Source organism: Leuciscus leuciscus (assembly GCF_965113295.1).
Source record: "Leuciscus leuciscus genome assembly, chromosome: 12".
Lineage (NCBI taxonomy): Eukaryota > Metazoa > Chordata > Actinopteri > Cypriniformes > Leuciscidae > Leuciscus > Leuciscus leuciscus.
The window spans coordinates 24,683,367-24,708,367 of record NC_138736.1 but is presented as its reverse complement, the minus strand read 5'-3'; the positions used below and the strand labels follow the sequence as shown (position 1 = coordinate 24,708,367).

General features: G+C 43.4%; 2 long non-coding RNA genes across 2 annotated transcripts in view; both read right to left on the bottom strand.

Moving 5' to 3' along the window:
• LOC309511586 overlaps positions 1–25,001 on the bottom strand; it is an 83,139-nt gene that overhangs the window by 31,543 nt on the left and 26,595 nt on the right. The gene's annotated exons all lie outside the window — the stretch shown is intronic.
• Positions 802–2,060, bottom strand: LOC309511565. Its single transcript, XR_014210677.1, has 3 exons — positions 1,964–2,060; positions 1,419–1,495; positions 802–978 (listed from the first exon to the last, which is right to left on the bottom strand). It is a non-coding gene; the product is annotated as an uncharacterized lncRNA (long non-coding RNA).

Sequence of the window (25,001 nt, the reverse complement as noted above, 5' to 3'; positions counted from 1 at the left end):
GGGTGGTTACTAGGATGTTTTGGGTGGTTGCTAGGGTGTTGCTAGGGAATTCTGGGTGGTTACTAGAGTGTTCTGGGTGGTTGCTATGGTGTTGCTAGGGTATTTTGGGTGGTTGCTAGGGTCTTTTGGGTGGTTGCTAGGATATTTTGGGTGGTTGCTAGGCGGTTGCTAGGGTATTTTGGGTGGTTGCTAGGCAGTTGCTAGGGTATTATGGGTGGTTACTAGGATGTTTTGGGTGGTTGCTAGGGTGTTGCTAGGGTATTTTGGGTGGTTATTAGAGTGTTCTGGGTGGTTGCTATGGTGTTGCTAGGGTATTTTGGGTGGTTGCTAGGGTATTCTGGGTGGTTGCTAGGTGGTTGCTAGGGTGTTCTGGGTGGTTGCTATGGTATTCAGGGCGGTTGATATGGTGTTACTAGGTGGTTGGTAGTTGTCACAGATGGTTACTATGGAGTTTTTATAGAGTTCTTACACTCTAAAAACTCCTGGGTCAAAAATAACCCATAATGGGTTATTTTTGACCCAACTCCTGGGTTAAAAAGGGACCAACTAATTTATGGGTTATTTCAACTCAGAAAATTGGGTTATGCTTTTTGACCCAAATTCTGGGTTAAATACCGGACCCAAATGTTGGGTTTAAAAAACCCAACATCTGGGTAGAAATAACCCAAAAGTTGGGTCACTATCCCAGTATGCCTTATTTCAGAAAATAAAACTTTGTTTTACATTATATTACACACTTCAAGCACTTTTACATTTTTATTGCATTAAATAAAAATCTATAAGAAAAAACACACACTTGGACATGTTTATTTTCATATTTATTTTAGGTCACACTGTAATAACAATATTAGAAATAAAAAATAGAAAAATAAACAACAATTCTCAGAAGAGCCTCAGGAATTTAAGCCTGGGGCCAACTTTGGGGACAAGATTTTTGATAGTGTCCTCATCAAAGAGAAGAAATGCCTCCTCATCTATCTGAAAAACAGAAAACAAGACAACATGAGTATTGTTAATAAGTCGAGACAATTGTGAACCACTCACCAGACACTCTTTCATTATCAAGCTAACAAATAATCACTTTTAAGGGAATGCAGTGGCTTTTTTTTTTTTTTTTACGTGGCCCAAATTGCTAGTTTACTAATGTGGTTCTTTTGCAGCATTAACATTACCCATTTTGTGTGAATGACATATTTTCTTTCATTAAAAAGTGTAATGACAGCCCATTCTTATGCATAACAGCTTAAAGACAAGGCACAATAATCTTTTAGGGTTGTACTGTACATACCCCACTGTTGAAGAAGTTGTGACTTTCACAAAATCTTGCACTGACACATTTAAGTCTTATTAAAAAAAATAAATTAGAAAAATGTAGGTATAGAGAGATGATATAAGGGCAATAAGAGTAAAATGCTCACCTCTAAAATTCTCTGTCAGCTCAGACAGCTGCCACTCAGTTAGCTTATCAGCGACAAAACTGTCCATTCAAAATAACCTGGAGAAAACATAGCAATATAGAGGTTAGAAACAATTTGAAGACTTGACCCGCTTCTTTAACTCTCACTAGTAGAGCACTGTATAATATGATAAGCACGGCACAGCTGGTAAACATAACTCAACTGTTGTGTTGCCTCGTCGCTCTGTAGCCGCGGCTATGGGGCTCGCACACCGGACGAGAAGCGCCGCGTCGCGTCTAGGACAACTCGAGGTATCGCACACCGGACGTGCACTGTCTCAAGGGGCTCGCACACCGGACGCGAAGCGCAGCGCCGCTCCACAGTGCACCACTGTGCACAGTGCACCAAACGCAAATCAATTATAACACTAGACTATCGATGCAAATAGTGTTCGTCTTTAAAATTCGAACACATTCTCTATGAGTGTAACGTTAGCCTACACACACCGGCGGTCTGTCCGCGGCACCCAGCAACGGCTCAGTACCGTGTTCAAAATACTCTCTTACCTTGAATATAGATGAAGTTGCACCGATGAAGCACAGGCCAAAACGGATCGAGCGCGAAGTGACGGTTATTTCAAACGACTGTTGTGAGAAAATTCCAGAACAACTGCGAGAGAGAGAGAGAGAGAGAGAGAGAGAGAGAGAGAGAGAGAGAGAGAGAAAGCCAACCCTATAACCCAGAACATGGGTTACTCTTTGAAAAATAACCCAGAAACCAAAACAACCCATGAATTGGGTCAAAATATTAGCCCTATAATCCAGAAAATGGTTACTCTCTGAAAAAATAACCCATCATTTTAACCCAACACAAATAACCCATAAAATGGGTTGAAGAAATAACCCAGGAGTTTTTAGAGTGTAGCATGATCTTGGCTAATCGCTATTAGCATGTAGCGCACGCACACTCAGAGTTTATGAGTTTAGAGTTTATAAGTGTACTAGGTTTAGAGTTTATAAGTTTAAATGAGTTTACAGTTTATAAGTTTAAATGAGTTTAAGAGTTCAGAGTTTATATATTTATGAGTTTAAGAGTTCATAAGTCTATGAATTCATGAGTTTATAAGTTAATTAGTTTATAAGTGTATGAGTTTAGAGTTTATAAGTTTAAATGAAGTAAATTTAGTAGTTTGAAGTTTAAATTAGTTTAAAGGGGTGGTTCGGGATTTTTGACATCGGACCTAATTTTTAAGTCAGCCTGGTTGTTATTCATCAGTGGAGACATTTTTTTTTCAAAATTATCCAGTCCTTATATTTGGATAGTTATCCGATGCTAGGCTAGCGCGAGTCAATGGTATATGTTAGCCAGCCATTAAAAACCGTTTTACCCACTCCACAGTGCACCAAACGCAAATCAATTATAACACTAGACTATTGATGCAAATGTCCGTTGAGAGAATAATGTTAGGAATCAAACTTACCTTTCATCTCAATGATCCCAAAGGAACTAGTTTCTCAGCAGCTGCGGAATTTTACTTTGCTAGTAGTAATGCGGCAAAAAGTAAACACAGAACAGAAGCGCACTACAGTGTACCAGCGGCAGGTAAATACACTTGCGTCATGTGTGTACCGGCTCACTCGGTTGCCTAGGTAATCAATATCACTCCGCTGCTGCTGTAGACAAGGCTTATGATTACAGGGAACAAATTATAACTAATGCAATGTGATGAAAGGTAAGTTTGATTTCTAACATTATTCTCTCAACGGACATATACATCGATAGTCTAGTGTTATAATTGATTTGCGTTTGGTGCACTGTGGAGTGGGTAAAACGTTTTTTAATGGCTGGCTAACATATACCATTGACTCGCGCTAGCCTAGCATCGGCTAACTATCCAAATATAAGGACTGGATAATTTTTTAAAAAAAATGTCTCCACTGATGAATAACAACCAGGCTGACTTAAAAATGAGGTCCGATGTCAACAATCCCGAACCACCCCTTTAAAGTTTAAATTAGTTTGAAGTTTAAATTAGTTTGAAGTTTAATTTAGTTTGAAGTTTGATTTAGTTTGAAGTAGATAGATAGATAGATGAGTTTATTAGTTTAAATTAAGTAAATTTAGTAGTTTGAAGTTTAAATTAGTTTGAAGTTTAAAGTTTAAATTAGTTTGAAGTTTAATTTAGTTTAAAGTTTAATTTAGTTTGAGTTTAATTTAGTTTGAAGTTTAATTTAGTTTGAAGTAGATAGATAGATGAGTTTATTAAATGAGTCTCAATGGCTCATATAGTATATAGAACGGCAGTTTGGTTTAGTCTTCAAGGTTTTTAGATTTGAATTTTTGTCGGTTGGTCAGTTTGAAAATGAAAACATTCCACAATGTTAAGTCAATGGGAGTTTTTCCGAGTTTTGATCATCATTTTTAGGAAAACTGTAAGTCCGATCAGTTAGAAAAGAGAAAGCAACTCGAGTCAGAACAGTTTGAGTGTCTTAGCCGAGTTTGGAGTATGTAGAGTTAAAGCTCTAGGCTGCATTAAAGTTATATTTTTTAGTCTCAGAAGAATAATAACTAGATGCGAAAGTTCGTCGAGACAAACTTTATGTTGGCTTGAGAAAGTTTGGAGCAGAAAGTTTTTTGCTAGGCGGTTGCTAGGATTTTATGGGTGGTTGCTATGGTGTTCCTAGGGTATTTTGGGAGGTTGCTAGGGTGTTCTGGGTGGTTGCTAGGCGGTTGCTAGGGTGTTCTGGGTGGTTGCTAGGGTTTTTTGGGTGGTTGCTATGGTGTTCCTAGGGTATTTTGGGAGGTTGCTAGGGTCTTTTGGGTGGTTGCTAGGCGGTTGCTAGGGTGTTCTGGGTGGTTGCTAGGGTTTTTTGGGTGGTTGCTAGGGTATTCTGGGTGGTTGCTAGGCGGTTGCTAGGATATTTTGGGTGGTTGCTAGGGTCTTTTGGGTGGTTGCTAGGGTCTTCTGGGTGGTTGCTAGGCGGTTGCTAGGATATTTTGGGTGGTTGCTAGGGTGTTCTGGGTGGTTGCTAGGGTGTTTTGGGTGGTTGCTAGGCTATTCTGGGTGGTTGCTATGCGGTTGCTAGGATATTTAGGGTGGTTGCTAGGGTCTTTTGGGTGGTTGCTTGGTGGTTGTTAGGGTATTTTGGGTGGTTGCTAGGCTATTTTGGGTGGTTGCTAGGGTCTTTTGGGTGGTTGCTAGGGTCTTTTGGGTGGTTGCTAGGCGGTTGCTAGGGTATTTTGGGTGGTTGCTATGGTATTCTGGGTGGTTGCTAGGGTCTTTTGGGTGGTTGCTAGGCGGTTGCTAGGGTGTCCTGGGTGGTTGCTAGGGTGTTTTGGGTGGTTGCTAGGGTATTCTGGGTGGTTGCTAGGCGGTTGCTAGGATATTTTGGGTGGTTGCTAGGGTGTTTTGGGTGACGGCTAGGGTGTTCTGGGTGGTTGCTAGGCGGTTGCTAGGGTGTTATGGGTGGTTACTAGGATGTTTTGTGTGGTTGCTATGGTGTTGCTAGGGTATTTTGGGTGGTTGCTAGGGTGTTTTGGGTGGTTGCTAGGGTGTTCTGGGTGGTTGCTAGGCGGTTGCTAGGGTGTTATGGGTGGTTACTAGGATGTTTTGTGTGGTTGCTATGGTGTTGCTAGGGTCTTTTGGGTGGTTGCTAGGCGGTTGCTAGGGTGTTCTGGGTGGTTGCTAGGTGGTTGCTAGGGTGTTCTGGGTGGTTGCTATGGTATTCAGAGCGGTAGATAGATAGATACACACACACACACACACACACACTCAGAGTTTATGAGTTTAGAGTTTATAAGTGTATAAATTGATGAGTTTATAAGTGTACAAGTTTTTGAGTTTAGAGTTTATAAGTTTAAATGAGTTTAGAGTTCAGAGTTTATTAATTTATGAGTTTAAGAGTTCATAAGTCTATGAATTCATGAGTTTATTAGTTAATTAGTTATTAAATTTAAGTTAATTAGTTTATAAGTGTATGAGATTAGAGTTTATTAGTTTAAATGAGTTTCATTGGCTAATATATATAGAATGGCAGTTTGATTTAGTTTTCAAGGGATTTAGATTTGAATTTTTGTCGGTTGGTGAGTTTGAATTTTTTTAGAATGCCCAATGTTAAGTCAATGGGAGTTTTTCCGAGTTTTGATCGTCATTTGTAGGAAAACCGTAAGTCCGATCAGTCTGAAAAGATAAAGCAACTAACTTCAGATCAGTTTGAAGGTCTGAGCCGAGTTTGGAGTATGTAGAGTTAAAGCTCTAGGAGGAGTTTGAGTCAACAGTTTTTCACAGAAGAATAATAATATTAACTAGATGCGAAAGTTCGTCGAGACAAACTTTAAGTTGGCTTGAGAAAGTTTGGACCAGAATGTTTTTTGCTAGGCAGTTGCAAGGATGTTATGGGTGGTCGTTATGGTGTTGCTAGGCGGTTGCTAGGGTATTCTGGGTGGTTGCTATGGTGTTGCTAAGCAGTTGCTAGGGTATTCTGGGTGGTTGCTAGGCGGTTGCTAGGGTGTTCTGGGTGGTTGCTATGTTGTTGCTAGGCGGTTGCTAAGGTATTTTGGGTGGTTGCTAGGGTGTTGCTAGGCGGTTGCTAGGGTGTTCTGGGTGGTTGCTATGGTGTTGCTAGGCGGTTGCTAAGGTATTCTGGGTGGTTGCTAGGCGGTTGCTAGGGTGTTCTGGGTGGTTGCTAGGGTCTTTTGGGTGGTTGCTAGGGTCTTTTGGGTGGTTGCTAGGTGGTTCCTGGGTGTTTTGGGTGGTTGCTAGGGTCTTTTGGGTGGTTGCTAGGCGGTTGCTAGGGTCTTTTTGGTGGTTGCTAGGGTGTTTTGGGTGGTTGCTAGGGTATTCTGGGTGGTTGCTAGGCGGTTGCTAGGGTCTTTTTGGTGGTTGCTAGGGTGTTTTGGGTGGTTGCTAGGTGGTTGCTAGGGTGTTCTGGGTGGTTGCTAGGGTGTTTTGGGTGGTTGCTAGGGTATTCTGGGTGGTTGCTAGGCGGTTGCTAGGGTGTTCTGGGTGGTTGCTAGGGTGTTTTGGGTGGTTGCTAGGGTATTCTGGGTGGTTGCTAGGCGGTTGCTAGGCTATTTTGGGTGGTTGCTAGGGTCTTTTGGGTGGTTGCTAGGCGGTTGCTAGGGTGTTCTGGGTGGTTGCTAGGGTGTTTTGGGTGGTTGCTAGGGTATTCTGGGTGGTTGCTAGGCGGTTGCTAGGGTCTTTTGGGTGGTTGCTAGGATCTTTTGGGTGGTTGCTAGGCGGTTGCTAGGGTATTTTGGGTGGTTGCTAGGGTATTTTGGGTGGTTGCTAGGCTATTTTGGGTGGTTGCTAGGGTCTTTTGGGTGGTTGCTAGGCGGTTGCTAGGGTATTTTGGGTGGTTGCTAGGGTCTTTTGGGTGGTTGCTAGGCGGTTGCTAGGGTGTTTTGGGTGGTTGCTAGGGTATTATGGGTGGTTGCTAGGCGGTTGCTATTATATTTTGGGTGGTTGCTAGGGTGTTTTGCTAGGGTGTTCTGGGTGGTTGCTACGCGGTTGCTAGGGTGTTATGGGTGGTTACTAGGATGTTTTGTGTGGTTGCTATGGTGTTGCTAGGGTATTTTGGGTGGTTGCTAGGGTCTTTTTGGTGGTTGCTAGGCGGTTGCTAGGGTGTTTTGGGTGGTTGCTAGGGTCTTTTGGGTGGTTGCTAGGATATTTTGGGTGGTTGCTAGGGTCTTTTGGGTGGTTGCTAGGGTGTTCTGGGTGGTTGCTAGGTGGTTGCTAGGGTGTTCTGGGTGGTTGCTATGGTATTCAGAGCGGTAGATAGATAGATACACACACACACACACACACACACACACACTCAGAGTTTATGAGTTTAGAGTTTATAAGTGTATAAATTGATGAGTTTATAAGTGTGCAAGTTTTTGAGTTTAGAGTTTATAAGTTTAAATGAGTTTAGAGTTCAGAGTTTATTAATTTATGAGTTTAAGAGTTCATAAGTATATGAATTCATGAGTTTATTAGTTAATTAGTTATTAAATTTAAGTTAATTAGTTTATAAGTGTATGAGATTAGAGTTTATTAGTTTAAATGAGTTTCATTGGCTAATATATATAGAATGGCAGTTTGATTTAGTTTTCAAGGGATTTAGATTTGAAATTTTGTCGGTTGGTGAGTTTGAATTTTTTTAGAATGCCCAATGTTAAGTCAATGGGAGTTTTTCCGAGTTTTGATCGTCATTTGTAGGAAAACCGTAAGTCCGATCAGTCTGAAAAGATAAAGCAACTAACTTCAGATCAGTTTGAGTGTCTGAGCCGAGTTTGGAGTATGTAGAGTTAAAGCTCTAGGGCGAGTTTGAGTCAACAGTTATTCACAGAAGAAGAATAATAATAACTAGATGCGAAAGTTCGTCGAGACAAACTTTAAGTTGGCTTGAGAAAGTTTGGACCAGAACGTTTTTTGCTAGGCGGTTGCTAGGATGTTATGGGTGGTTGCTATGGTGTTGCTAGGGTATTTTGGGAGGTTGCTAGGGTGTTCTGGGTGGTTGCTAGGTGGTTGCTAGGGTGTCCTGGGTGGTTGCTAGGGTCTTTTGGGTGGTTGCTAGGGTATTTTGGGTGGTTGCTAGGCGGTTGCTAGGGTGTTCTGGGTGGTTGCTAGGGTGTTTTGGGTGGTTGCTAGGGTGTTTTGGGTGGTTGCTAGGGTATTCTGGGTGGTTGCTAGGCGGTTGCTAGGATATTTTGGGTGGTTGCTAGGGTCTTTTGGGTGGTTGCTAAGCGGTTGCTAGGGTGTTCTGGGTGGTTGCTAGGGTGTTTTGGGTGGTTGCTAGGGTATTCTGGGTGTTTGCTATGTGGTTGCTAGGATATTTAGGGTGGTTGCTAGGGTCTTTTGGGTGGTTGCTAGGCGGTTGCTAGGGTATTCTGGGTGGTTGCTTGGCTATTTTGGGTGGTTGCTAGGGTCTTTTGGGTGGTTTCTAGGCGGTTGCTAGGGTATTTTGGGTGGTTGCTATGGTATTCTGGGTGGTTGCTAGGGTCTTTTGGGTGGTTGCTAGGCGGTTGCTAGGGTGTTTTGGGTGGTTGCTAGGGTGTTTTGGGTGGTTGCTAGGGTTTTCTGGGTGGTTGCTAGGCGGTTGCTAGGATATTTTGGGTGGTTGCTAGGGTGTTTTGGGTGGTTGCTAGGGTGTTCTGGGTGGTTACTAGGATGTTTTGTGTGGTTGCTATGGTGTTGCTAGGGTATTTTGGGTGGTTGCTAGGCGGTTGCTAGGGTGTTTTGGGTGGTTACTAGGATGTTTTGTGTGGTTGCTATGGTGTTGCTAGGGTATTTTGGGTGGTTGCTAGGGTATTTTGGGTGGTTGCTAGGGTCTTTTGGGTGGTTGCTAGGCGGTTGCTAGGGTGTTTTGGGTGGTTGCTAGGGTGTTTTGGGTGGTTGCTATGGTCTTTTAAGGTGGTTGCTAGGCGGTTGCTAGGGTGTTTTGGGTGGTTGCTAGGGTCTTTTGGGTGGTTGCTAGGATATTTTGGGTGGTTGCTAGGGTCTTTTGGGTGGTTGCTAGGTGGTTGCTAGGGTGTTCTGGGTGGTTGCTATGGTATTCAGAGCGGTAGATAGATAGATACACACACACACACACACACACACACTCAGAGTTTATGAGTTTAGAGTTTATAAGTGTACAAGTTTTTGAGTTTAGAGTTTATAAGTTTAAATGAGTTTAGAGTTCAGAGTTTATTAATTTATGAGTTTAAGAGTTCATAAGTCTATGAATTCATGAGTTTATTAGTTAATTAGTTATTCAATTTAAGTTAATTAGTTTATAAGTGTATGAAATTAGAGTTTATTAGTTTAAATGAGTTTCATTGGCTAATATATATAGAATGGCAGTTTGATTTAGTTTTCAAGGGATTTAGATTTGAATTTTTGTCGGTTGGTGAGTTTGAATTTTTTTAGAATGCCCAATGTTAAGTCAATGGGAGTTTTTCCGAGTTTTGATCGTCATTTGTAGGAAAACCGTAAGTCCGATCAGTCTGAAAAGATATAGCATAAAACTTCAGATCAGTTTGAGTGTCTGAGCCGAGTTTGGAGTATGTAGAGTTAAAGCTCTAGGGCGAGTTTGAGTCAATAGTTTCCACAGAAGAATAATAATAATAAGTTTAAATAGGATTTCAATATGTTGGCTTTCTCAAGCCAACTTAACTAGATGCGAAAGTTCGTCGAGACAAACTTTAAGTTGGCTTGAGAAAGTTTGGACCAGAACGTTTTTTGCTAGGCGGTTGCTAGGATGTTATGGGTGGTTGCTATGGTGTTGCTAGGGTATTTTGGGAGGTTGCTAGGGTGTTTTGGGTGGTTGCTAGGGTGTTTTGGGTGGTTGCTAGGGTATTCTGGGTGGTTGCTAGGCGGTTGCTAGGATATTTTGGGTGGTTGCAAGGGTCTTTTGGGTGGTTGCTAGGCGGTTGCTAGGGTGTTCTGGGTGGTTGCTAGGGTGTTTTGGGTGGTTGCTAGGGTATTCTGGGTGGTTGCTATGCGGTTGCTAGGATATTTAGGGTGGTTGCTAGGGTCTTTTGGGTGGTTGCTAGGGTCTTTTGGGTGGTTGCTAGGCGGTTGCTAGGGTATTTTGGGTGGTTGCTAGGGTCTTTTGGTTGGTTGCTAGGCGGTTGCTAGGGTATTTTGGGTGGTTGCTAAGGTCTTTTGGGTGGTTGCTAGGCGGTTGCTAGGGTGTTTTGGGTGGTTGCTAGGGTCTTTTGGGTGGTTGCTAGGCGGTTGCTAGGGTGTTCTGGGTGGTTGCTAGGGTGTTTTGGGTGGTTGCTAGGGTGTTATGGGTGGTTACTAGGATGTTTTGTGTGGTTGCTATGGTGTTGCTAGGGTATTTTGGGTGGTTGCTAGGGTGTTTTGGGTGGTTGCTAGGGTCTTTTGGGTGGTTGCTAGGCGGTTGCTAGGGTGTTTTGGGTGGTTGCTAGGGTCTTTTGGGTGGTTGCTAGGATATTTTGGGTGGTTGCTAGGGTCTTTTGGGTGGTTGCTAGGCGGTTGCTAGGGTGTTTTGGGTGGTTGCTAGGGTCTTTTGGGTGGTTGCTAGGCGGTTGCTAGGGTGTTTTGGGTGGTTGCTAGGGTATTTTGGGTGGTTGCTAGGCGGTTGCTAGGGTGTTTTGGGTGGTTGCTAGGGTCTTTTGGGTGGTTGCTATGGTCATTTGGGTGGTTGCTAGGGTGTTTTGGGTGGTTGCTAGGATATTTTGGGTGGTTGCTAGGGTCTTTTGGGTGGTTGCTATGGTGTTCTGGGTGGTTGCTAGGTTGTTGCTAGGGTGTTCTGGGTGGTTGCTATGGTATTCAGAGCGGTGGATAGATAGATACACACACACACACACACACACACAAACAGACTACCTCCCTCACACACTCACTCAGACACACACACACTCAGAGTTTATGAGTTTAGAGTTTATAAGTGTATAAATGTATGAGTTTATAAGTGTACAAGATTTTGAGTTTAGAGTTTATAAGTTTAAATGAGTTTAGAGTTCAGAGTTTATTAATTTATGAGTTTAAGAGTTCATAAGTCTATGAATTCATGAGTTTATTAGTTAATTAGTTATTAAATTTAAGTTAATTAGTTTATAAGTGTATGAGATTAGAGTTTATTAGTTTAAATGAGTTTCATTGGCTAATATATATAGAATGGCAGTTTGATTTAGTTTTCAAGGGATTTAGATTTGAATTTTTGTCGGTTAGTGAGTTTGAATTTTTTTAGAATGCCCAATGTTAAGTCAATGGGAGTTTTTCCGAGTTTTGATCGTCATTTGTAGGAAAACCGTAAGTCCGATCAGTCTGAAAAGATATAGCAACTAACTTCAGATCAGTTTGATTGTCTGAGCCGAGTTTGGAGTATGTAGAGTTAAAGCTCTAGGGCGAGTTTGAGTCAACGGTTTCCACAGAATAATAATAATAATAATATTAATAATAATATTAATAATAAGTTTAAATAGGATTTCAATATGTTGGCTTTCTCAAGCCAACTTAATAATATTAATAATAAGTTTAAATAGGATTTCAATATGTTGGCTTTCTCAAGCCAACTTAACTAGATGCGAAAGTTCGTCGAGACAAACTTTAAGTTGGCTTGAGAAAGTTTGGACCAGAACGTTTTTTGCTAGGCGGTTGCTAGGATGTTGCTATGGTGTTGCTATGGTGTTGCTAGGGTATTTTGGGAGGTTGCTAGGGTGTTCTGGGTGGTTGTTAGGTGGTTGCTAGGGTGTCCTGGGTGGTTGCTAGGGTATTTTGGGTGGTTGCTAGGGTATTTTGGGTGGTTGCTAGGCGGTTGCTAGGGTGTTCTGGGTGGTTGCTAGGGTATTTTGGGTGGTTGCTAGGGTATTCTGGGTGGTTGCTAGGCTATTTTGGGTGGTTGCTAGGGTCTTTTGGGTGGTTGCTAGGCGGTTGCTAGGGTATTTTGGGTGGTTGCTATGGTATTCTGGGTGGTTGCTAGGGTCTTTTGGGTGGTTGCTAGGCGGTTGCTAGGGTGTTTTGGGTGGTTGCTAGGGTGTTTTGGGTGGTTGCTAGGGTATTCTGGGTGGTTGCTAGGCGGTTGCTAGGATATTTTGGGTGGTTGCTAGGGTGTTTTGGGTGGTTGCTAGGGTGTTCTGGGTGGTTGCTAGGCGGTTGCTAGGGTGTTATGGGTGGTTACTAGGATGTTTTGTGTGGTTGCTATGGTGTTGCTAGGGTATTTTGGGTGGTTGCTAGGGTCTTTTGGGTGGTTACTAGGCGGTTGCTAGGGTGTTTTGGGTGGTTACTAGGATGTTTTGTGTGGTTGCTATGGTGTTGCTAGGGTATTTTGGGTGGTTGCTAGGGTCTTTTGGGTGGTTGCTAGGCAGTTGCTAGGGTGTTTTGGGTGGTTGCTAGGGTGTTTTGGGTGGTTGCTATGGTCTTTTGGGTGGTTGCTAGGCGGTTGCTAGGGTGTTTTGGGTGGTTGCTAGGGTCTTTTGGGTGGTTGCTAGGCGGTTGCTAGGGTGTTTTGGGTGGTTACTAGGATGTTTTGTGTGGTTGCTATGGTGTTGCTAGGGTATTTTGGGTGGTTGCTAGGGTCTTTTGGGTGGTTGCTAGGCGGTTGCTAGGGTGTTTTGGGTGGTTGCTAGGGTGTTTTGGGTGGTTGCTATGGTCTTTTGGGTGGTTGCTAGGCGGTTGCTAGGGTGTTTTGGGTGGTTGCTAGGGTCTTTTGGGTGGTTGCTAGGATATTTTGGGTGGTTGCTAGGGTGTTCTGGGTGGTTGCTAGGGTGTTTTGGGTGGTTGCTAGGGTGTTCTGGGTGGTTGCTATGGTATTCAGAGCGGTAGATAGATAGATACACACACACACACACACACACACACACACACAGAGTTTATGAGTTTAGAGTTTATAAGTGTATAAATTGATGAGTTTATAAGTGTACAAGTTTTTGAGTTTAGAGTTTATAAGTTTAAATGAGTTTAGAGTTCAGAGTTTATTAATTTATGAGTTTAAGAGTTCATAAGTCTATGAATTCATGAGTTTATTAGTTAATTAGTTATTCAATTTAAGTTAATTAGTTTATAAGTGTATGAAATTAGAGTTTATTAGTTTAAATGAGTTTCATTGGCTAATATATATAGAATGGCAGTTTGATTTAGTTTTCAAGGGATTTAGATTTGAATTTTTGTCGGTTGGTGAGTTTGAATTTTTTTAGAATGCCCAATGTTAAGTCAATGGGACTTTTTCCGAGTTTTGATCGTCATTTGTAGGAAAACCCTAAGTCCGATCAGTCTGAAAAGATATAGCATAAAACTTCAGATCAGTTTGAGTGTCTGAGCCAAGTTTGGAGTATGTAGAGTTAAAGCTCTAGGGCGAGTTTGAGTCAATAGTTTTTCACAGAAGAATAATAATAATATTAATAATAATAAGTTTAAATAGGATTTCAATATGTTGGCTTTCTCAAGCCAACTTAACTAGATGCGAAAGTTCGTCGAGACAAACTTTATGTTGGCTTGAGAAAGTTTGGACCAGAAAGTTTTTTGCTAGGCGGTTGCTAGGATGTTGCTATGGTATTTTGGGAGGTTGCTAGGGTGTTCTGGGTGGTTGCTAGGGTGTTTTGGGCGGTTGCTAGGGTATTTTGGGTGGTTGCTAGGGTATTTTGGGTGGTTGCTAGGGTATTCTGGGTGGTTGCTAGGCGGTTGCTAGGGTCTTTTGGGTGGTTGCTAGGGTCTTTTGGGTGGTTGCTAGGGTCTTTTGGGTGGTTGCTAGGGTGTTCTGGGTGGTTGCTAGGGTCTTTTGGGTGGTTGCTAGGCGGTTGCTAGGGTATTTAGGGTGGTTGCTAGGGTATTCTGGGTGGTTGCTAGGGTATTTTGGGTGGTTGCTAGGGTCTTTTGGGTGGTTGCTAGGCGGTTGCTAGGGTGTTTTGGGTGGTTTCTGGGGTGTTTTAGGTGGTTGCTAGGGTGTCCTGGGTGGTTGCTAGGGTCTTTTGGGTGGTTGCTAGGCGGTTGCTAGGGTGTTCTGGGTGGTTGCTAGGGTGTTTTGGGTGGTTGCTAGGGTATTCTGGGTGGTTGCTAGGCGGTTGCTAGGGTCTTTTGGGTGGTTGCTAGGGTCTTTTGGGTGGTTGCTAGGCGGTTGCTAGGGTGTTTTGGGTGGTTGCTAGGCGGTTGCTAGGGTGTTCTGGGTGGTTACTAGGATGTTTTGTGTGGTTGCTAATGTGTTGCTAGGGTATTTTGGGTGGTTGCTAGGGTCTTTTGGGTGCTTGCTAGGCGGTTGCTAGGGTATTTTGGGTGGTTGCTATGGTATTCTGGGTGGTTGCTAGGGTCTTTTGGGTGGTTGCTAGGCGGTTGCTAGGGTGTTCTGGGTGGTTGCTAGGGTGTTTTGGGTGGTTGCTAGGGTATTCTGGGTGGTTGCTAGGCGGTTGCTAGGGTATTTTGGGTGGTTGCTAGGGTGTTTTGGGTGGTTGCTAGGGTTTTCTGGGTGGTTGCTAGGCGGTTGCTAGGGTGTTATGGGTGGTTACTAGGATGTTTTGTGTGGTTTCTATGGTGTTGCTAGGGTATTTTGGGTGGTTGCTAGGGTCTTTTGGGTGGTTGCTAGGCGGTTGCTAGGGTGTTCTGGGTGGTTGCTAGGGTGTTTTGGGTGGTTGCTAGGGTATTCTGGGTGGTTGCTAGGCGGTTGCTAGGGTATTTTGGGTGGTTGCTAGGGTGTTTTGGGTGGTTGCTAGGGTGTTCTGGGTGGTTGCTAGGCGGTTGCTAGGGTGTTATGGGTGGTTACTAGGATGTTTTGTGTGGTTTCTATGGTGTTGCTAGGGTATTTTGGGTGGTTGCTAGGGTCTTTTGGGTGGTTGCTAGGCGGTTGCTAGGGTGTTCTGGGTGGTTGCTAGGGTGTTTTGGGTGGTTGCTAGGGTGTTCTGGGTGGTTGCTAGGCGGTTGCTAGGGTTTTATGGGTGGTTACTAGGATGTTTTGTGTGGTTGCTATGGTGTTGCTAGGGTATTTTGGGTGGTTGCTAGGGTGTTTTGGGTGGTTGCTAGGGTCTTTTGGGTGGTTGCTAGGGTGTTGCTAGGGTATTTTGGGTGGTTGCTAGGGTGTTTTGGGTGGTTGCTAGGCGGTTGCTATGATATTTTGGGTGGTTGCTAGGGTGTTTTGGGTGGTTGCTAGGGTGTTCTGGGTGGTTGCTAGGTGGTTGCTAGGGTGTTATGGGTGGTTACTAGGATGTTTTGTGTGGTTGCTATGGTGTTGCTAGGGTATTTTGGGTGGTTGCTAGGGTGTTTTGGGTGGTTGCTAGGGTCTTTTGGGTGGTTGCTAGGCGGTTACTAGGGTGTTTTGGGTGGTTGCTAGGGTCTTTTGGGTGGTTGCTAGGATATTTTGGGTGGTTGCTAGGGTCTTTTGGGTGGTTGCTAGGTGGTTGCTAGGGTGTTCTGATGGTTGCTATGGTATTCAGAGCGGTAGATAGATAGATACACACACACACACACACACACACTCAGAGTTTATGAGTTTAGAGTTTATAAGTGTATAAATTGATGAGTTTATAAGTGTACAAGTTTTTGAGTTTAGAGTTTATAAGTTTAAATGAGTTTAGAGTTCAGAGTTTATTAATTTATGAGTTTAAGTGTTCATAAGTCCATGAATTCATGAGTTTATTAGTTAATTAGTTATTCAATTTAAGTTAATTAGTTTATAAGTGTATGAGATTAGAGTTTATTAGTTTAAATGAGTTTCATTGGCTAATATATATAGAATGGCAGTTTGAATTAGTCTTCAAGGGATTTAGATTTGAATTTTTGTCGGTTGGTGAGTTTGAATTTTATTAGAATGCCCAATGTTAAGTCAATGGGAGTTTTTCCGAGTTTTGATCGTCATTTGTAGGAAAACCGTAAGTCCGATCAGTCTAAAAAGATATAGCAACTAACTTCAGATCAGTTTGAGTGTCTGAGCCGAGTTTGGAGTATGTAGAGTTAAAGCTCTAGGACGAGTTAGAGTCAACAGTTATTTACAGAAGAATAATAATAATATTAATAATAAGTTTAAATAGGATTTCAATATGTTGGCTTTCTCAAGCCAACATAACTAGATGCGAAAGTTCGTCGAGACAAACTTTAAGTTGGCTTGAGAAAGTTTGGACCAGAACGTTTTTTGCTAGGCGGTTTCTAGGATTTTATGGGTGGTTGCTATGGTGTTCCTAGGGTATTTTGGGAGGTTGCTAGGGTGTTCTGGGTGGTTGCTAGGTGGTTGCTAGGGTGTCCTGGTTGGTTGCTAGGGTCTTTTAGGTGGTTGCTAGGGTCTTTTGGGTGGTTGCTAGGCGGTTGCTAGGGTGTTCTGGGTGGTTGCTAGGGTTTTTTTGGTGGTTGCTAGGGTATTATGGATGGTTGCTAGGCAGTTGCTAGGATATTTTGGGTGGTTGCTAGGGTCTTCTGGGTGGTTGCTAGGCGGTTGCTAGGATATTTTGGGTGGTTGCTAGGGTCTTTTGGGTGGTTGCTAGGGTCTTTTGGGTGGTTGCTAGGTGGTTGCTAGGGTGTTCTGGGTGGTTGCTAGGGTATTCTGGGTGGTTGCTAGGGTGTTCTGGGTGGTTGCTAGGCGGTTGCTAGGGTGTTATGGGTGGTTACTAGGATGTTTTGTGTGGTTGCTATGGTGTTGCTAGGGTATTTTGGGTGGTTGCTAGGGTGTTCTGGGTGGTTGCTAGGCGGTTGCTAGGGTGTTATGGGTGGTTACTAGGATGTTTCGTGTGGTTGCTATGGTGTTGCTAGGGTATTTTGGGTGGTTGCTAGGGTCTTTTGGGTGGTTGCTAGGCGGTTGCTAGGGTATTTTGGGTGGTTGCTAGGGTCTTTTGGGTGGTTGCTAGGGTCTTTTGGGTGGTTGCTAGGCGGTTGCTAGTGTATTTTGGGTGGTTGCTAGGGTCTTTTGGGTGGTTGCTAGGCGGTTGCTAGGCTGTTCTGGGTGGTTGCTAGGGTGTTTTGGGTGGTTGCTAGGGTATTATGGGTGGTTGCTAGGCGGTTGCTAGGATATTTTGGGTGGTTGCTAGGGTGTTTTGGGTGGTTGCTAGGTAGTTCTGGGTGGTTGCTAGGCGGTTGCTAGGGTGTTATGGGTGGTTACTAGGGTGTTCTGGGTGGTTGCTATGGTATTCAGAGTGGTAGATAGATAGATACACACACACACACACACACACTCAGAGTTTATGAGTTTAGAGTTTATAAGTGTATAAATTGATGAGTTTATAAGTGTACAAGTTTTTTGAGTTTAGAGTTTATAAGTTTAAATGAGTTTAGAGTTCAGAGTTTATTAATTTATGAGTTTAAGAGTTCATAAGTCTATGAATTCATGAGTTTATTAGTTAATTAGTTATTCAATTTAAGTTAATTAGTTTATAAGTGTATGAAATTAGAGTTTATTAGTTTAAATGAGTTTCATTGGCTAATATATATAGAATGGCAGTTTGATTTAGTTTTCAAGGGATTTAGATTTGAATTTTTGTCGGTTGGTGAGTTTGAATTTTTTTAGAATGCCCAATGTTAAGTCAATGGGAGTTTTTCCGAGTTTTGATCGTCATTTGTAGGAAAACCGTAAGTCCGATCAGTCTGAAAAGATATAGCATAAAACTTCAGATCAGTTTGAGTGTCTGAGCCGAGTTTGGAGTATGTAGAGTTAAAGCTCTAGGGCGAGTTTGAGTCAATAGTTTTTCACAGAAGAATAATAATAACTAGATGCGAAAGTTCGTCGAGACAAACTTTAAGTTGGCTTGAGAAAGTTTGGACCAGAACGTTTTTTGCTAGGCGGTTGCTAGGATGTTATGGGTGGTGCATAGGTTATCCTATGGTGTTGCTAGGATATTTTCGGAGGTTGCTAAGGTGTTCTGGGTGGTTGCTAGGGTCTTTTGGGTGGTTGCTAGGGTATTCTGGGTGGTTGCTAGGCGGTTGCTAGGATATTTTGGGTGGTTGCTAGGGTCTTTTGGGTGGTTGCTAGGCGGTTGCTAGGGTGTTCTGGGTGGTTGCTAGGGTGTTTTGGGTGGTTGCTAGGGTGTTTTGGGTGGTTGCTAGGGTATTCTGGGTGGTTGCTATGCGGTTGCTAGGATATTTAGGGTGGTTGCTAGGGTCTATTGGGTGGTTGCTAGGCGGTTGCTAGGGTATTTTAGGTGGTTGCTAGGGTATTTTGGGTGGTTGCTAGGGTCTTTTGGGTGGTTGCTAGGCGGTTGCTAGGGTATTTTGGGTGGTTGCTAGGGTCTTTTGGGTGGTTGCTAGGCGGTTGCTAGGGTGTTCTGGGTGGTTGCTAGGGTGTTTTGGGTGGTTGCTAGGGTATTATGGGTGGTTGCTAGGCGGTTGCTAGGATATTTTGGGTGGTTGCTAGGGTGTTTTGGGTGGTTGCTAGGTAGTTCTGGGTGGTTGCTAGGCGGTTGCTAGGGTGTTATGGGTGGTTACTAGGGTGTTCTGGGTGGTTGCTATGGTATTCAGAGTGGTAGATAGATAGATACACACACACACACACACACACACACACACTCAGAGTTTATGAGTTTAGAGTTTATAAGTGTATAAATTGATGAGTTTATAAGTGTACAAGTTTTTTGAGTTTAGAGTTTATAAGTTTAAATGAGTTTAGAGTTCAGAGTTTATTAATTTATGAGTTTAAGAGTTCATAAGTCTATGAATTCATGAGTTTATTAGTTAATTAGTTATTCAATTTAAGTTAATTAGTTTATAAGTGTATGAAAATAGAGTTTATTAGTTTAAATGAGTTTCATTGGCTAATATATATAGAATGGCAGTTTGATTTAGTTTTCAAGGGATTTAGATTTGAATTTTTGTCGGTTGGTGAGTTTGAATTTTTTTAGAATGCCCAATGTTAAGTCAATGGGACTTTTTCCGAGTTTTGATCGTCATTTGTAGGAAAACCGTAAGTCCGATCAGTCTGAAAAGATATAGCATAAAACTTCAGATCAGTTTGAGTGTCTGAGCCGAGTTTGGAGTATGTAGAGTTAAAGCTCTAGGGCGAGTTTGAGTCAATAGTTATTTACAGAAGAATAATAATAATAATATTAATAATAACTAGATGCGAAAGTTCGTCGAGACAAACTTTATGTTGGCTTGAGAAAGTTTGGAGCAGAAAGTTTTTTGCTAGGCGGTTGCTAGGATGTTGCTATGGTGTTGCTAGGGTATTTTGGGAGGTTGCTAGGGTGTTCTGGGTGGTTGCTAGGTGGTTGCTAGGGTGTCCTGGGTGGTTGCTAGGGTCTTTTGGGTGATTGCTAGGGTCTTCTGGGTGGTTGCTAGGTGGTTGCTAGGGTCTTTTGGGTGGTTGCTAGGGTGTTCTGGGTGGTTGCTAGGCAGTTGCTAGGGTGTTATGGGTGGTTGCTAGGGTGTTTTGGGTGGTTGCTAGGGTCTTTTGGGTGGTTGCTAGGTGGTTGCTAGGGTCTTTTGGGTGGTTGCTAGGCGGTTGCTAGGGTGTTCTGGGTGGTTGCTAGGGTGTTTTGGGTGGTTGCTAGGGTATTCTGGGTGGTTGCTAGGGTCTTTTGGGTGGTTGCTAGGGTCTTTTGGGTGGTTGCTAGGCGGTTGCTAGGGTGTTCTGGGTGGTTGCTAGGGTCTTTTGGGTGGTTGCTAGGCGGTTGCTAGGGTGTTTTGGGTGGTTGCTAGGGTGTTTTGGGTGGTTGCTAGGGTATTCTGGGTGGTTGCTAGGCGGTTGCTAGGGTCTTTTGGGTGGTTGCTAGGCGGTTGCTATGGTGTTCTGGGTGGTTGCTAGGGTGTTTTGGGTGGTTGCTAGGGTATTCTGGGTGGTTGCTAGGCGGTTGCTAGGGTGTTCTGGGTGGTTGCTAGGGTGTTTTGGGTGGTTGCTAGGGTATTCTGGGTGGTTGTTAGGCGGTTGCTAGGGTCTTTTGGGTGGTTGCTAGGGTCTTTTGGGTGGTTGCTAGGGTATTCTGGGTGGTTGCTAGGGTCTTTTGGGTGGTTGCTAGGGTCTTTTGGGTGGTTGCTAGGCGGTTGCTATGGTGTTCTGGGTGGTTGCTAGGGTCTTTTGGGTGGTTGCTAGGTGGTTGCTAGGGTGTTCTGGGTGGTTGCTATGGTATTCAGAGTGGTAGATAGATAGATACACACACACACACACACACTCAGAGTTTATGAGTTTAGAGTTTATAAGTGTATAAATTGATGAGTTTATAAGTGTACAAGTTTTTTGAGTTTAGAGTTTATAAGTTTAAATGAGTTTAGAGTTCAGAGTTTATTAATTTATGAGTTTAAGAGTTCATAAGTCTATGAATTCATGAGTTTATTAGTTAATTAGTTATTCAATTTAAGTTAATTAGTTTATAAGTGTATGAAATTAGAGTTTATTAGTTTAAATGAGTTTCATTGGCTAATATATATAGAATGGCAGTTTGATTTAGTTTTCAAGGGATTTAGATTTGAATTTTTGTCGGTTGGTGAGTTTGAATTTTTTTAGAATGCCCAATGTTAAGTCAATGGGAGTTTTTCCGAGTTTTGATCGTCATTTGTAGGAAAACCGTAAGTCCGATCAGTCTGAAAAGATATAGCATAAAACTTCAGATCAGTTTGAGTGTCTGAGCCGAGTTTGGAGTATGTAGAGTTAAAGCTCTAGGGCGAGTTTGAGTCAATAGTTTTGTACAGAAGAATAATAATAATAACTAGATGCGAAAGTTCGTCGAGACAAACTTTAAGTTGGCTTGAGAAAGTTTGGACCGTAAAGTTTTTTGATAGGCGGTTGCTAGGATGTTATGGGTGGTCGCTATGGTGTTTCTAGGGTGTTTTGGGCAATTGCTAGGGTGTTCTGGGTGGTTGCTAGGTGGTTGCTAGGGTGTCCTGGGTGGTTGCTAGGGTCTTTTGGGTGGTTGCTAGGGTGTTATGGGTGGTTGCTAGGGTGTTTTGGGTGGTTGCTAGGGTATTCTGGGTGGTTGCTAGGATATTTTGGGTGGTTGCTAGGGTCTTTTGGGTGGTTGCTAGGCGGTTGCTAGGGTGTTCTGGGTGGTTGCTAGGGTGTTTTGGGTGGTTGCTAGGGTATTCTGGGTGGTTGCTATGCGGTTGCTAGGATATTTAGGGTGGTTGCTAGGGTCTTTTGGGTGGTTGCTAGGCGGTTGCTATGGTATTTTGGGTGGTTGCTAGGGTATTCTGGGTGGTTGCTAGGGTATTTTGGGTGGTTGCTATGGTCTTTTGGGTGGTTGCTAGGCGGTTGCTAGGGTATTTTGGGTGGTTGCTATGGTATTCTGGGTGGTTGCTAGGGTCTTTTGGGTGGTTGCTAGGCGGTTGCTAGGGTCTTTTGGGTGGTTGCTAGGGTGTTTTGGGTGGTTGCTAGGATATTCTGGGTGGTTGCTAGGCGGTTGCTAGGGTCTTTTGGGTGGTTGCTAGGGTCTTTTGGGTGGTTGCTAGGGTATTCTGGGTGGTTGCTAGGCGGTTGCTAGGGTGTTCTGGGTGGTTGCTAGGGTGTTCTGGGTGGTTGCTAGGGTGATTTGGGTGGTTGCTAGGGTATTCTGGGTGGTTGCTAGGCGGTTGCTAGGGTCTTTTGGGTGGTTGCTATGGTATTCTGGGTGGTTGCTAGGGTCTTTTGGGTGGTTGCTAGGCGGTTGCTAGGGTGTTCTGGGTGGTTGCTAGGGTGTTTTGGGTGGTTGCTAAGGTATTCTGGGTGGTTGCTAGGCGGTTGCTAGGGTCTTTTGGGTGGTTGCTAGGCGGTTGCTATGGTGTTCTGGGTGGTTGCTAGGGTGTTTTGGGTGGTTGCTAGGTGGTTGCTAGGGTGTTCTGGGTGATTGCTAGGGTATTCTGGGTGGTTGCTAGGGTATTCTGGGTGGTTGCTAGGCGGTTGCTAGGATATTTTGGGTGGTTGCTAGGGTCTTTTGGGTGGTTGCTAGGCGGTTGCTAGGGTGTTCTGGGTGGTTGCTAGGGTCTTTTGGGTGGTTGCTAGGGTATTCTGGGTGTTTGCTATGCGGTTGCTAGGATATTTAGGGTGGTTGCTAGGGTCTTTTGGGTGGTTGCTAGGTGGTTGCTAGGGTATTGTGGGTGGTTGCTAGGGTATTCTGGGTGGTTGCTAGGGTCTTTTGGGTGGTTGCTAGGTGGTTGCTAGGGTATTTTGGGTGGTTGCTATGGTATTCTGGGTGGTTGCTGGGCGGTTGCTAGGGTGTTTTGGGTGGTTGCTAGGGTGTTTTGGGTGGTTGCTAGGGTATTCTGGGTGGTTGCTAGGCGGTTGCTAGGATATTTTGGGTGGTTGCTAGGGTGTTTTGGGTGGTTGCTAGGGTGTTCTGGGTGGTTGCTAGGCGGTTGCTAGGGTGTTATGGGTGGTTACTAGGATGTTTTGTGTGGTTGCTATGGTGTTGCTAGGGTATTTTGGGTGGTTGCTAGGGTCTTTTGGGTGGTTGCTAGGCGGTTGCTAGGGTGTTTTGGGTGGTTACTAGGATGTTTTGTGTGGTTGCTATGGTGTTGCTAGGGTATTTTGGGTGGTTGCTAGGGTCTTTTGGGTGGTTGCTAGGCGGTTGCTAGGGTGTTTTGGGTGGTTGCTAGGGTGTTTTGGGTGGTTGCTATGGTCTTTTGGGTGGTTGCTAGGCGGTTGCTAGGGTGTTTTGGGTGGTTGCTAGGGTGTTTTGGGTGGTTGCTAGGATATTTTGGGTGGTTGCTAGGGTCTTTTGGGTGGTTGCTAGGTGGTTGCTAGTGTGTTCTGGGTGGTTGCTATGGTATTCAGAGCGGTAGATAGATAGACACACACACACACACACACACACACACACTCAGAGTTTATGAGTTTAGAGTTTATAAGTGTATAAATTGATGAGTTTATAAGTGTACAAGTTTTTGAGTTTAGAGTTTATAAGTTTAAATGAGTTTAGAGTTCAGAGTTTATTAATTTATGAGTTTAAGAGTTCATAAGTCTATGAATTCATGAGTTTATTAGTTAATTAGTTATTCAATTTAAGTTAATTAGTTTATAAGTGTATGAAATTAGAGTTTATTAGTTTAAATGAGTTTCATTGGCTAATATATATAGAATGGCAGTTTGATTTAGTTTTCAAGGGATTTAGATTTGAATTTTTGTCGGTTGGTGAGTTTGAATTTTTTTAGAATGCCCAATGTTAAGTCAATGGGAGTTTTTCCGAGTTTTGATCGTCATTTGTAGGAAAACCGTAAGTCCGATCAGTCTGAAAAGATATAGCATAAAACTTCAGATCAGTTTGAGTGTCTGAGCCGAGTTTGGAGTATGTAGAGTTAAAGCTCTAGGGCGAGTTTGAGTCAATAGTTTTTCACAGAAGAATAATAATAATAATATTAATAATAATAATAAGTTTAAATAGGATTTCAATATGTTGGCTCTCTCAAGCCAACTTAATAATAATAATAAGTTTAAATAGGATTTCAATATGTTGGCTTTCTCAAGCCAACTTAATAATAAGTTTAAATAGGATTTCAATATGTTGGCTCTCTCAAGCCAACTTAACTAGATGCGAAAGTTCGTCGAGACAAACTTTAAGTTGGCTTGAGAAAGTTTGGACCGGAAAATTTTTTGCTAGGCGGTTTCTAGGATGTTATGGGTGGTTGCTATGGTGTTGCTAGGGTATTTTGGGTGGTTGCTAGGCGGTTGCTAAGGTGTTTTGGGTGGTTGCTAGGATATTTTGGGTGGTTGCTAGGGTCTTTTGGGTGGTTGCTAGGCAGTTGCTAGGGTGTTTTGGGTGGTTGCTAGGGTGTTCTGGGTGGTTGCTAGGCGGTTGCTAGGGTGTTCTGGGTGGTTGCTAGGGTCTTTTGGGTGGTTGCTAGGCGGTTGCTAGGGTGTTTTGGGTGGTTGCTAGGCGGTTGCTAGGGTCTTTTGGGTGGTTGCTAGGGTGTTTTTGGTGGTTGCTAGGGTATTCTGGGTGGTTGCTAGGCGGTTGCTAGGGTCTTTTGGGTGGTTGCTAGGCTCTTTTGGGTGGTTGCTAGGCGGTTGCTAGGGTGTTCTGGGTGGTTGCTAGGGTGTTTTGGGTGGTTGCTAGGGTATTCTGGGTGGTTGCTAGGCGGTTGCTAGGGTCTTTTGGGTGGTTGCTAGGCGGTTGCTAGGGTGTTCTGGGTGGTTGCTAGGGTGTTTTGGGTGGTTGCTAGGGTATTCTGGGTGGTTGCTAGGCGGTTGCTAGGGTCTTTTGGGTGGTTGCTAGGCGGTTGCTAGGGTGTTCTGGGTGGTTGCTAGGGTGTTTTGGGTGGTTGCTAGGGTATTCTGGTTGGTTGCTAGGCGGTTGCTAGGGTGTTTTGGGTGGTTGCTAGGGTGTTCTGGGTGGTTGCTAGGGTGTTTTGGGTGGTTGCTAGGGTCTTTTGGGTGGTTGCTAGGTGGTTGCTAGGGTATTTTGGGTGGTTGCTAGGCTATTTTTTGTGGTTGCTAGGGTCTTTTGGGTGGTTGCTAGGCGGTTGGTAGGGTCTTTTGGGTGGTTGCTAGGGTCTTTTGGGTGGTTGCTAGGCGGTTGCTAGGGTGTTCTGGGTGGTTGCTAGGGTGTTTTGGGTGGTTGCTAGGGTATTCTGGGTGGTTACTAGGCGGTTGCTAGGATATTTTGGGTGGTTGCTAGGGTGTTATGGGTGGTTGCTAGGGTGTTCTGGGTGGTTGCTATGGTATTCAGAGCGGTTGATATGGTGTTACTAGGTGGTTGGTAGTTGTCACAGATGGTTACTATGGAGTTTTTATAGAGTTCTTACTTAACTAATCGCTATTAGCATGTAGCTATTCACTGCTAGCATGTGTAGCATGTTGAAAGTGCTGTTTGCTAGCATGAGTCAAAAGAGCCAAACCTCATCTCTATACGATGTTCTGATACAGAGATATAGGTCTTGCAAAACGGTTGCTAGGATACTCAAGTTTGGTTGCTATGGAGTTGCTTGGGAGCTGGGAGCTTTAAACTTAAGAAGTTTAAATTGGTTTAAAGTTTAAAGTAGTTTGAAGTTTATGACAGAGAGATAGATACACACACACACACACACACACACACTCAAACAGACTACCTCGCTCACACACTCACTCAGACACACACACACACACACACTCAGAGTTTAGAGTTTATAAGTGTATAAATTGATGAGTTTATAAGTGTACAAGTTTTTGAGTTTAGAGTTTATAAGTTTAAATGAGTTTAGAGTTCAGAGTTTATTAATTTATGAGTTTAAGAGTTCATAAGTATATGAATTCATGAGTTTATTAGTTAATTAGTTATTAAATTTAAGTTAATTAGTTTATAAGTGTATGAGATTAGAGTTTATTA